Source organism: Sabethes cyaneus, chromosome 3 (assembly GCF_943734655.1).
Source record: "Sabethes cyaneus chromosome 3, idSabCyanKW18_F2, whole genome shotgun sequence".
NCBI classification, from domain to species: domain Eukaryota; kingdom Metazoa; phylum Arthropoda; class Insecta; order Diptera; family Culicidae; genus Sabethes; species Sabethes cyaneus.
In genome coordinates this window covers 168414238-168428185 of record NC_071355.1, presented here as the reverse complement: position 1 = coordinate 168428185, position 13948 = coordinate 168414238, and the positions used below count along the sequence as shown (strand labels likewise).

Here is a 13948-nt window from a genome sequence, read left to right as displayed (position 1 = left end):
CCCGCTTAGAGGAAAGAGGGTTCTCAATCTACCATAGAAAAAATATCTGCCTCCGAAAACCTTCACATGCCAAATTTGGTTCCATTTGCTTGATTAGTTCCCGAGTTATGAAGAAATTTGTGTTCCATTTGTATGGGAGCCCCCCCTTCTAGAGAAGGGAGGGGTCTCAAACCATGCTAACAACATTCCTCACATCAAACGCAATGTATATGCCAAGTTTCATCAAAATCTGTCGAGCGGTTTGCGAGTCTATACCGGACACACGAACAGCATTTCATTTTTATATATATAGATAAAATAAAATTTAAAATAATTATATTGTTTTCCAATATATGCTATTTAAAAATTTTGATATATTTTAGAAATTAATGTTCCTATTTGTATATAATTGAAGTTGAAGCTAACGCAAAAATTATTTTTTTTAGCTATTCAGTTTTTTTAGCTATTCAGTTTACACAAAAAATGCACCCGAGAAAAAATAGTTGTTTTAGCAGTTTAAAGGTACTCACTGGACTTATGTTTTTCCGCGTTATCAATTTGCCATCAATTTATCGATCAATAAATATTGATGGAAAAGGATGAATCTAAAAATGTAGCCTTTACAACAACAAGACATATTTTGAGAACTGCGAGAAGCAAAAGAAGTTGCCCTGGTTGTTGTAATATGAGGATAACGTTTGACTTCAGCCCATTACAGAGGCGACTAGGCACCCAAAAAAACGTTAAATTTTGAATCAAAACGGAGAGTTACCTTTTTTTGTGATGGTACTGTACCAACATCTTGTGTATGCGGAAATGAAATAGCATTTCACCGCTGCGTTTCACTCATCGGCTAGCTAGCTGTCAAATTTCGAGCCCATGATATGCTGTGGCTGTCATTAACTGCAGCTCAATGTGAAGATGTCAATAGCATGTTTGAGTTCTTTCAATACTTTTTTGAGTAATATGGAAGCATTTGTTTTAAACGATAGAACAAATCTTCTGGTTCGGAATGCAGTATTACTATACCACTAATAATTGCATGATTTATTCTATGTATGTATGATTTATTTGAAGTATTTGACTGCAATCAGATGCTTTAATTTTGAGTGGGCAATTCTTGGACGAAAAATTGCAAAACGCAGCTATTAATACTAGGAATCGAAGAACTATTACAATAGATATTCCAGTAATAGTGGGATTATGTAGGGGAATAGTATTTAAAGACAATTTGAATGATCAATTTATCACTATCAAATTAAGTTACATGATAATATGGCCATAATGCTTTTAACACCTACCAAAATTATACCATTCTATTTGTTAATATATCTGAAATGTTGCTTTTCCTGACATGAGTATGTGCTCTCCTACAGTAGTGATAATGTTTCTCAATAGTAAAAAATGTTCCTACAATAGTGATACTTCGTTTACCGCCCTTAAATCACCCGCAGTAACCATAGCAGCAGTTAATAACATCATAGGCTTATTAAAACTCTATAATTCGTTACGAATTTTCGCGAATTTGGGTCTTCCCAAATGTTATAAGTACATATTTAATCAAAAAAATTCCTGAGCAATGTTTAAACAGAATAGTTTAAAAGGTAGTCTGTGCAATATATTTTCCTTGAGGTAACCGCATAGTTTTTGTTTAACTATTCAACGAGATTAGATATCGAAAACCCCTTTTGGCACCACATTTTTGAAGGTACAGGTTTCTCTAAAATGCAAAAGATCGATATTTTCGACTTTCCTAAGTAGGGTCCCACCTGAAACGCATCATTAATTGTTAATATTATTGATTTTATTAGACATCACCAAGCATAAAATCATAAAAACTATAGAAGGCTATTGCGATTTCTTTCTAGGTAAATGCGTTAATATCTTTATCTGCTTTATCTGGTGAAGAATCGAAAAATAAATTTTATATGTAATTAGGGTAAGCTAACTTACAGTGGACGCTTTACCTATAATGGGCCCTCGGGTGCAATGCCGATGTTCATTAGCTTGTACTTCTCATTTCTGAGAATATATGACATGAAACAGAAGGTACTAAACATGACACACATTTTTTTAAATTTTAGTAGTTGGGGAAGAGAAATGCTGAATGCGAAAAATGTAGATCAGGCAAACTGAAAATTCTTGATATTAGGCCAAAAATATAGACTTAGGGAATGTGAGAGTCGAACTCACAGCTCCCAATCTCTAGTTGAGCGTATTGTTTAACCAATTACACTACTAAGTCAGTGGTGCCTGCAGTTTAGCTGCATTTTATTATTATTTGCTTAAAATCGACATTTTCAACAAGTGAGGGTCTATTATACGGAACGATGCAAAAAATGTCACCACTATGGTAAACCACAAGAATCCATAAAAGGAAAATGGACATACCAATCTGTTTGATAAATATACAAAATATGAAGATCTGCAACCTGAATTGTTATTTTTAGTCTTAATCAAAAGTTACTAAAATTGTAAGTGTCATCGGTTGAGTGTTTGGCGTTACCAGTTGAAAATAATTCATAGAAGACAACTCAAGCACTAAAAGGTCCACGAATGGTAGATTTATCTTAATTTTTTGTAATTTTTCTGTTTATACGAGAAAAAATATCCTATTTGGAGTGTTAAATTTCTCCCGAAAAAATATAATAAATTTCAACTTCAATACAGACATGCCTTTATTAACTTTTCCTATGAATGACATGTAAAATACAATATTGCACTGGTGTGGTAGCTGCAGTCTGCTACCAAAAACTAGCTCTCTCACTGGCGCTGGCATAGCGGCATACTGGCATGCAGGGATGCCACATATAATTCTGTGTTTTTTGTTGAAAAAATCTGACAATCTGTACGGCGAGGAAAAATATCTGTGCAAAAATCTGTCCAATGCAAAACAATGAGAGTGAAAGAGATAGAGTGTCATTTTGCTGACTATTTCCGTCTCTTTCACTCTCATGTAAAAGCTCAAAAACCTGTTTAATCTGTGTAATTTGGCGAAAATCTGTATTCTGTGCATACAGATTCTGTACAGGCGATTTCTTTCAAATATCTGTTAAACACAGAATAATCTGTGCATGTGGCAACCCTGCTGGCATGTGCGTGAAACAGAGATGCCAGAAGTGAAGACATGTCTTCATTTTGAAGACATTTTTGTTACAAAAAAGTGAAATGTCTTCACTTGAAGACATGTGAAGACATGTCTTCACCATGCAGTTTAAATGGGCGGAAAGCCGAAGGAAGACAAATGAAGACATTTTTCCTTGGTTCGTGAAGACTTTTCAAAAAATCACCTGGCATCCCTGGCGTGAAATAAAACGAGGGTAGGTCGGTAGTAGGTAATGCGTTATTCTTACATATCAAACATGATAGCATGCGGTTGTTCGGTAGCTAACAATCGCTAACGAAACGTTTTCTAGTCTAGTGTGGTAACCGGCGAAACCCTCCCTTCGTTACTCTGGTCTCTCTTCAAATGTCGAATAAATCTTTCGCCTTTTACTAAAGATTTCCGTGGAGAGGGACACTCTAATGAGTCTAAAATAAATTTTTGTCCTGCTTATCGCTCCTAACACGGGCGATAGGCTCCTAATCATTTAAAAAAGTATTAACACTTTCACCGCTACTCTATTCGAACGACTTGGTATTTCGAAAGAAAGTTCCTTCGAACGAAATTTCCGCCAGCAAAATCAAATGGGCAAAACATCTCGTTCGAATCGAAGCAAATCGAACGAAATAAAGACTCGTTCGAAATTCAAAATAGGGGTGTTATCTAAGTAGTAGATTGAAAATGTGGGAAAGGCGTGGTACACTAATTACGTAACGCAAAAATTATGGTTTTTTGACCCCCTCCCTCCCCTATGTAACAAAAAGTAACGCTTGGCATAGCCCCCCTTTAAATTACGTAACGTTAACTAAACCTCCCCCCCTATCATTGAATGAAAATCGCACAATCCATTTAACTTTTTTGGTTTTGCAAACTCAAGAAACACATCGATTTTACATTCTTATGAATTCTGATCAAACTTTATGATTTAACACAACCAGGTCTGAGTTCAAAACAGGAATTTTGATCAAAATGGATTTGATCAAGTAGAATCGAGTCTAAAATCTTAGCTGAAACAGCAATAAAGCATCACCCCATGTTGCATGTTCGGTTAAACGGTTTTCATCTGCTCAGATCTATTTAGCAAAGTATAATTCTGTATTTTTTTAATTTGATAAATTTGTTACGTAACTCTTCTCAAGACTCCCCCTCCCCCCTATGTAACAAAAAGTAACGCAAGCTTAATCCCCCCCCTCCCCTCTGAACGTTACGTAATTTGTGCATGAAGCCAAACAATTTTCTTCAGCTTCTTTCCCAAGAAACATTTTTGCCGTATAACAGATTATCAAGCGCTTGTTACACGGCAATTAGGATTGGGCAAAATTCCCGAAAGTATCGATAATTGAATATCAATATCAAATCCGCCGCTTTATCGATACCGTCGATATATCGCTCGTGAAGCATCGATATTAGATTTATCGATACTATTTAAGGCGGCATTCTGGGATTAGGAAATGCTACTCAAAAAAAGGGATTCATAAAAATTAATCAATAAAAACAAGTTGAGCAAAGAGAGTGCCCCCAAAACACGCACGCAACACTCAATAAGTGTTAAACATGTAAGTGACATTGTTCAAGGTGTTGCATACGAGTCAATTCCAAGGGGTCGGACACTCAGCACATTGTGCCGTGGCACTTCAAAGATATCAAGCGGCACACCTCCGGTTCAATTTTACATATGAAATGGGAGCACTGCCAGGTGTCAAAATCATCTCGCACGGTTGCCAGATCGTTAAGATTATAACAAATTTAACAAATCTTGCAGTTCGGCACTTGTACCGAAATCGGCACAGTTCGGCTCGTCTAGCATAAAAACGGCTGTGTCGAGGTCATTTCTAATGAAGTAAATTTGAGAATTGAGCTTAGTAGCTACCTGAAAAGAAAACAGTGCGAGAAAAAATCCTAAAAATTTTGTTTTTTTGAGCATTTTCTGACCTAGTTTTAGTCTATATTTTTTCAGCTGCATATCCCGCTTTATCAGAACGGTATCGGGATGAAATTATCGATTTAGCATAATATCGACGTCGTAAGTATCAATGAAATATATCGAAATATCGGCCTTCGAGTATCGATATCGCGGGTATCGATACGGTATCGCCCAATCCTAACGGCAATTAGTAGTGATGTCCGAAATTTTTAATTATTCGATTACCGATTAATCGGTTAGCGTTGTATGCACTAATTGATTAGTTAAGTAATCGTGCTAGTATTATTCGACCACAAATATTCGCATAATTCGTTTAAAAAATTCGATTAATCGGACGATTATGAACGGTTAATGGGGATTAGTCGCATTTTTTTATCTCCTTTGAACTATTCTATTATGGAATTACTCGTGCCGGCAGTATTCGATTAGAAATTATTCGATTATTCCATGCTCTAATCGATTACTCGATTAATCGGGCGATTACCGGACATCACTAGGTATTGGTTGTATAATAGTCTAATAAGCTATTCTTAAACAAAAATGTTTGCTGGGTATTGCGACATTTGTCCTATATAGACTACCCCGATTTACACGATTATCACAGTCGAATCTCGCACACGATTTCGCTCAAGGAAAATGAAGTGAAAAAGAATGGCATGAAGGAAAAAGAAGTCAGATTCATAAGTTGATTAAACTAAACGCCACTCTAGTGTCAGAATAACAGTGCAAAATGCGGTATGTTTCATTAAATGATTATCACAGTAGTCTAAATAGTCATATAAGGGGCAATATCAACTCGACCAATTAGGGTAGATGCTCCAGTAATGAAGGGATTATTTTAAGGGATGTTTAAAAACAATTAGAATGCTCAATTTGCCAGTTTCCAATTGAACTATATTACACTCAAGTCTTTTTTACACCGTCTGTTTTTTTCGATTACTCGAAAACGGTGCAGCTAAGAAACTATTTACAACCTACGTGAGGAATATCGAGCTACTCCCAAATGTATTGAGAAATAAATGAATGGTCTCTAAGTTACCCCGTTCTTAATAGTCAAAAAACCAAACCGCGTAAAAAAAAGTACTTGAGTGTATGTTTTACGCATAAAATGTACTCAGATTTTTGTGTATTTTTAGTGATATCCGAGATTTTCAACTATTCGATTTCGAATACTGATTGATTGGTGAGCATTGCTTCACTAATCGTTTAACCTTCAATTGATCAACCAAAAAATCCACACAATCTGACTAACCGGGTACAAGTGTACCCACTTAGGAACTCCATGATAAAAATTACTCCGAGTTTGCTCAAACTTTGCAAGCTTGTTAATCTTCTGAAAATTTAAGAATTATATTTTTTATTTGACACTCCTGTCTTGGGGTGGTTCCAAAAATCAACATCCTTGCTGTGAGACCTTTTTTGAAAAATTTACAACTTTTGTTATAAATTTATAACTAACTCGTCCGATTTCAATAATTTTGATAGTAGATGAAAGGTATGATGACAAGCTTTTAAGAAAAACTATAATCTATGAGCTTTCTATGAAAAGTATTGGATTAAAACCCAAAAGTTCAATTTCAAAATCTTTGAATTTTAGTGTTTTCATGTTGTGATACCTAAAAATATCCCAGTTTTTATATTTTTTCTGAAAATCTGAGTTTTTTAACATAATAAATCAAAATTTCGGAATCGCTTCTTTTTTTTGTTTTGGAGACCATTTATCATAGAATTACTAAGTGAGTACACCTGTACCCGGTTGTCGGTTGATCAAAATCGGAGTATTAGACTTTGGTGATCCAAAACTCAATTTTTTTGACATGTTTCTATATAAATGTATTAATTTATTCAAATTCGTCTAAATAACGAAGATTAGGAGCCTTTAGGCATTATTTCAAAAGGAACATCGCCTGAAATACCAGAGCACGTACCCGGTTGATTAAATGAGGGTTAATTCAACTGTTCGTGTTTATCCTTAGTAGTGTATGCGTTTAAAAAGCATTCGAATATGTTTGTATTCGATGTGTTGAATGATTTTGAACGATTAACGGGCATGTTTACTAATAGTTGAATTATTCATATTATTCCCTTTGACGTTTGGGTGCACCTTTCTGAGCTAAAGTGAACGCCATTTTGTGAAACTTTCCTTTTCGTTAAAAATCAACTTTTGAACGGCTGAACCGATTTTTATAATTTGTGAAACCGAATGGAAGGTATTATCTATTAACTTAATAATCGGTAAGTATCTGAGAGAAAAAATTAGAAAAAGAAACAAAGATGGTTAAAAAATAAGAATTTTGTATTCTTTTTCTTCTGTGTTATAACAAAAGTTATAACAGTCTTTCCCAACTTCTTCAACTTCTATTAAAAAAACAAAGAAAGTTTATTCCAATACAGAGGCGTCAGGTCAGGTTCACCAAGCGGATAGTGGATAAGTAGAAGGTAGAACTGGATGCCGTAAAATGATAACCTCTTCACTCATTTCTGAGAGTTACCGGTCGCATTCACATCCTTAGCACCTTAATCTTAATCACACAAAAATGTTTACTGTTGCTTGGTTGAATCTCCTTGACGCTGAATCTGATATGAATCATGTCGGCGATTCAATCAATATCAATCCGATCAAAATCCACCGAAATGTATATTTTTCTTATTTGAGTTCTAGTATAAAGGAAATGCGTATCTACCTACGGACGTACGGATGAGGCGGAGTTTTTTGAGACAACAAACGCTCCGGAAACTGTTTTTATCAATTAGACGATTTCGCTAATTAATTATCTGAGCCTAGATTTACAAATTAGTATTGCAAATGGCTGACGTCGGCGGCGCTGTGACTAATCTGTGACTAATCTACAAAAAACGTTCAGAAAAGTCTTTCCTTCTGCAGTGTGAATTAGGGATACCTCATAATAATGTTTTTAACATTGTATGATATTTTCATTTGCATCGAAACTACTGTCGATGCTGTCATATAATATTGATCAAACAGGGTGATCGAATTTGTAGATTATTTTGGGTAACAATTTTGTTTTGTTAGCTATAATAGTCGGTGGTGTAATCTGCAGTAGGTTTGTTTAATAATGGCACGTTACAAGTTTTTTTTATTTATTTTGTGTTCAGGTTTAATTGATATTTTTAGGTGGATTTAAAAAATTTTTACTTCTATTTTTACATTTCGGTTACCATAACTACATACCATTTTTTTATTTTTATTGGACAAAGCAAATCCTTGGGTTATAAACGTCCTTAAGACTTGACCCTTCTTTATCGAAAGACTTCGCATTCGGTTATTAGAGCATATGATAATTACGGGACTAGTGCAACGATCCTACTAACTCTAGTAGCACCGCCCAGCCTATATTCGCCTAACAGTTAGCTGCGAAGTCTGTCGAATAAATGCAGGAGGCCAAATTGTAGTAGAATTGAACGAAATTTACTCCAAATTTGTCTCGTTACTTTGTGAATTTTGCTAAGACGCTCGAAAATAATTTATAATTATTCTTAGCTTTTATTACAGCCACTTTACCAGGCACTGAAATAGGGTATGGAACCGATTAACCAGGCATCGCCTATTTTAATCAGTTGAAAATAAATGAGTTGTTTTTAGTTTATATTTTCACAATCTTTGGTAAGAACATCATCTTGAATAACCCAGTATGGAGGGTGCTCAATAAGTTTTAATGCACTTTAGAAATGTGTTTAAAAATGAAAATACAAGATATTCTTTTCTAAGTCAATTTTTATTGAAGCAGATCATTTTGGACATTGTGCGGCTGTTGCAACATGAAGAGTTTCTCATCAGAAAACACGAACTCCTGACCAGCGTGCCGCGAAAGTATCAGTTTTGCTCTGTCCAGCCACTTCTTCGTTGTAGCCTCCGTTATCCCGTGAACCTTGCGTTTCTTGTACGGCTTGCATCCCAGGTCCTTCGCCATGATGGTGTGGGCAGTCCGATCGACACATCCAGGTCAACAGTGGTCTTCCGGATCGAGGGGTTCATTTTTCGACGAACCCGCTCCCTCGCCACCTTGATGGCTGCTGTCGTCCTCGCCGAACGCGGCTGCCCGGATCTAGCACAGTTTTTGGCCGAGCCCGTCTCCCGGTACCGACGGATGGTGTTATAGATCAAATTCCGCTTCACCCCGTGGGACTTCAACCGCCGAAATATGTCGCCGGGTCGCAAACAACTTTACTCCGATGTTGCGGTAAACAAATAACACATGACATCAAATCGACCTTGCGTGTTGGTTAGCCTATATAAGGCTAAAACTGACACCAATACCAATACACATAATGCACATGATGCGCACTTACACAACGATGGAAAGTTGAATTCGACCTTATTGAACACCCTGTAGATGTAATTTATACAAACACTGTGTACTGTGTTTTCGACAAGAAATATGATGGACATTTATTCAGCTGCTAAAGAGAATCACCGCTTCACTTGATTACTGATTACAACAGCTTTGAAAGTCAAGCAATCAATTTTCATATTGAAGTAGACATTTGAGCACTTGCGTCATTTTACATCATGCTTGAAAGTTTATAACAGTGATTTGGAACAAGCTTGCAATATATCAATACAATTCAGGACTACTTAAGAAAGCACCTTGGTAATTAAAACGCGTTCCGGCTGTTTGAAATTGGTTCCAGTGCCTCAATTCTTAATGTAAAAAATCAGAAATTTAACTTAATAATAGTGATTGGTCAGTGGTACCAGAAATTAAAGTTAGCAAGAACATTGGTATGCTGATATCCCCCACATAGTCATCCCATCGCTCATAATAAGGTAAAAGGATGAGTGATCTGCTTAGACTGTCTAAAATAGGTTCCGTGCCCTAAGATGCTTTTCTTAATGATTGGTTAATCTGATCTAGCACATGATTATTTTTCTAAACAGTTTCCTTGAAGATTTGTACTCTTCCTACAACATATCTCCAGCTTGTCTACCGCTTTCAAATCATAAGGTTGGTCTCAACTTTGTGCTTCGACAATCGCTTCCTTGTTCGAAAAAAAAGTCAAGCTTCCCACTAACAATTGCAATTTAGCACACCTTGTAATAGGCACTCATTGCGATATCTTTCGTCGGGTCGGGAGTCAACGGTGAGAATTTCGCTACACTGGAAACAGGAAATCGGAAGGCTGCTTAAACCTTGCATGCAAGATAAACCTGTTGCTTTTAATCATTTTAGTCATTTATCAATATTATTGAGGACAATGAAGGTTGTCATTCATTAGCCATGATGTAACCAAAGAGTATTCCTTTGATGACTACTTTTGTTCAACAAACTTTGCATCCTGCAAAAGGTGATTGCGGGGCTACGAGTCGTAGCCTACCATCACATGATTCTAACAATTGCTTCCTGTCGAAAACAATAACATAACGAAAAACAATAATAGCAATTCAGAAAGTATTAATCGGTCTTATTTAAGGCACGCGTTTGTTCCTAGTAATTTTGGCCAGATAAAGGGGGTGTTCACCCTACTTTTCTAGGAGTACATAGATGTATTGATCAATAACTCTGGAACCCGCTGGGATAAAACCGATCTTTTTTAAGATTCCGATGTATCCTGCCTTATCATATTATTCCCTTTGAGGTATTCGATTAATTCGACTACTTGTGTCGGCAGTACTCGATTAAATGTCGACTATATTTTCTGTTATTCGGTTCGTTGAATTGAACCATTGACGGGCAGTACCGACTGAACTCCACGAATATTTTTCGTTAACAGATGAAAAATGCGGCGACTGACGATAGATTAGGATTAATATTTTTCTCGATGAACAGATAAAAATAAAAAGCCGAGAGCTTTGTATTATGTTAAAATAAATTCAAATAAAAATAGTTAAGAGGAATAGTGTTATAATACTCAGAAATGATTCGAAAGCCACTATATTCACGGTACATTTATTGTTAACTATGCCCGTGCATGAAATTTCGTGAAACGCTGCAACTCCAGCAGTCCGGCTGTCGGCCCATTTCTTACAACAATTTTGTAAAAAGAACTAGGGGGATTAGGGGCATAATGAGCACACGGGGCGAAATGGGCATCCCTCTTTTCTACAAAAGTACAAATTTTGTAACATCATATGGCATGCGAAACACTACTGTAGGTACTACAGTATCTATTTATCAAAAAATGAGTGATCTCTACTTTTAAAACACGGAGTTATATTAAAACACTCAATTTGGTCCTCAGACGCTGAAAAAATTATAATTTTGGTGCACTACCAAATAAACTTTTACGATCATTTAAATATCTTAAACTATCAATTGCACGCTGCAACATGATGTATACATTGTATCTCAAATTTCACCTTCATTGAAGTTTTGATTTTATACTATAATTAGTGTAAAAACCCATTTTTACTTTAACTACTTGACTGGGGGCGAAATGGGCACCCTTAGGTGGGGTGAAACGAGCACTATGTCACATTAACTAACCAGTTTCTTTGTTTATCGCGTCAATGCTTGTCTACAGTGATGGTATGAATCTGCCAAGAGAATCTGGAAGACATAATTGGTCAAAAAAGACCTTGCACGTGGCCTTGATCACTCTAAGGCGAGACGGAATACTCACAAAACAAGTCGCCAAGCACCACAGCATTCTGCGGCAGACGTTAGCTCGGTATGTGAGGCCATACGAAAGGGCAATTTCGGGGCAGTGGTGGACCAAATTGATTCCTCCAAAACTGTTTTCGTTCCCGTTGCAGAACAAGAGCTGGTGGTTCATATTTTGTATATGAAGGTTCGATGCTACGGTATTACTACCCGTGAAATCATAACCCCCGTATACCAGCTGGTAGAGGGAAACGGAAAAGCATATGTCTTCAACACTAAAACACAGCTAGCTTAAGCGTCATCCGAAACTTTCCTTGTGTACTCCAGGCAACCTCCGCGGCTTATTTGCCTTTAAACGGCTTGCAGTCAATAGTTTTATCGGTGTTTTGGCACGTTTTATGTTTGTGTATGTATGGGTGTGTATGTGTATGTGTATATGTGTATGTATGTGTTTATGTATGTGTATATGCATGTGTGTGAGTGTGTGTGTATGTGTGTATATGTGTGTGTGGTTGTTGTTCTTATATACACTCTTCAAGCATGTGTTTATAAGGGTGCTCATTATGCCCCAGGGGGTGCTCATTGTGCCCCACACACTGACCGATTTTTAGTTTTTGAAGCATAAGTTTAAATTGCAATTTTCGTCATCATATCAATTATTTTTCAATTTGTTAACAGTATGTCTTTAATTATCGATAGTGAATGTATGTTTTGCAATGACAATTAAAAATTCTGTCATTTTGGGTGCTTAAATCAGCCAACAAGTTAGGGTGCTCATTATGCCCCTAATGCCCCTAATGGTTGAAAAAAGACCCTCGCCACTTTTTGTTTTAGTACGAGAATAAAAAATTATGGACATTAAAAGACAATACGACAGAAATTAGTACTGGATCCAACATATTATCGCATACCTGATAAATGTTTCGATCAATTTTATACCATTGTGGTTCTTGGGATAGGGTAAAGTATGGTTTCATAGACAGCAGCAAAATGAATCAATTTTTTTCTTTTTTTTAGATTATAGTCACTTTAACACTTTTAGGTCATTCGTGACTTCTGCGGGGTTGGGATTTGATCCCGGATCCTCGACGTGAGAGGCGTAAATGCTAACCAATAGACCGGGACTGACCCCATGAATCAAATTGTCAAAGTCCTTTGTTTTACTATAAATCCTATAAAGTACTATAATGGGTGAAATTTTGTTGGTAAAACTTATGAAATAATAATTCAAAATATTTGTGTCGAAACCAACTACACTTCCCCTACGTGGCACAACAATATTTCACCGTCGTCGTCGTCGTCGTCGCGGCATCCACGTAAATATGGAGTGATTCATGAGGCAGCGGCGATCTTTCACTCACATCAAAAAGGTGTCAACATGCTGCATCACGTGATATCTTCTACTACAAAGTGTGTTCGTAGGCAGTTCGATAATTGTGTTAACCACACGGCTGCTTTTATTTTACAACCGTTACTGGAAACAACGGGTTGATGACGCCCGCCGGGTCGAAGCCAATTTTCTATCGCGTTTTCTTTTATACGAATATACGAGCCTCTTCTGATATATAAGTCTGGTTGCCAGGTAGGGAACCTGTTTGGGCATAGAATATGTTGCTTTTATTTCTTATGGGGTCATCTATTATGGACTTTCAAATTGGGCACAGAAACTGTGCACGTCCATAACTGACTGTTGATTATGTCTACAGGTCCATATTAAAAAGTTTATAATTAAGCTAAATTAATTAACTAAATTGTTAAATAATTCTGTCAGGATATTCTGGAAGTTACTGGATAAAACTACTTTTTTTAAAATATGTTAATATGATATAAAATGATTCAGCTATTGATACAGTGACAATTTATTGAATGATTTTGTCGTTTGGAATCAATATACTGAAGTTATAGGATATTCTTCGAAACGCAGCTGACAGTACAGGAGCACGTACAGATTTGTTCGTCGTTCGTAACGACCGTTTAATGGTTTAAATTTTGATCTCTATAAATCATAATGTCGCAGAAGTGCGACAAGTCTGAGGTGTTAATAAACATACTAAAACATGTGCCGCACTGGCAGCGAAGAGTGCTTCCCGCTCATCCGTTTCGTGAATGTTCGCAGTTCGTTACTCGCGAGATGTCAGTTTATTAATGCGCGCGTTAGACGGAGTCGGCAACGTAAAGTCGCTCACTCTCACTCGCGAAACAGCTCCTCTGAAGGTTGTTGGCTGACCGCAACAGCAGTGACGTCGAAGGCAGAGTGGCGGGACGGTAGCAGCAGTAACGTCGTCGATGCGGCGTGCCGGTGTGAATTGGTGCTCGTGCTTCCTCCTATCCATGTGGTCTGCGTAACCCAAAACGGCTCCCAACAATTCTATAACTTTA

General features: G+C 36.8%; 1 non-coding gene across 1 annotated transcript; it reads left to right on the top strand.

Moving 5' to 3' along the window:
• Positions 1-3428: 3428 nt before the first annotated feature.
• LOC128744840 (U5 spliceosomal RNA) lies at positions 3429-3555 on the top strand. Its single transcript, XR_008412462.1, has one exon. It is a non-coding gene; the product is annotated as a U5 spliceosomal RNA (small nuclear RNA).
• Positions 3556-13948: the final 10393 nt, after the last annotated feature.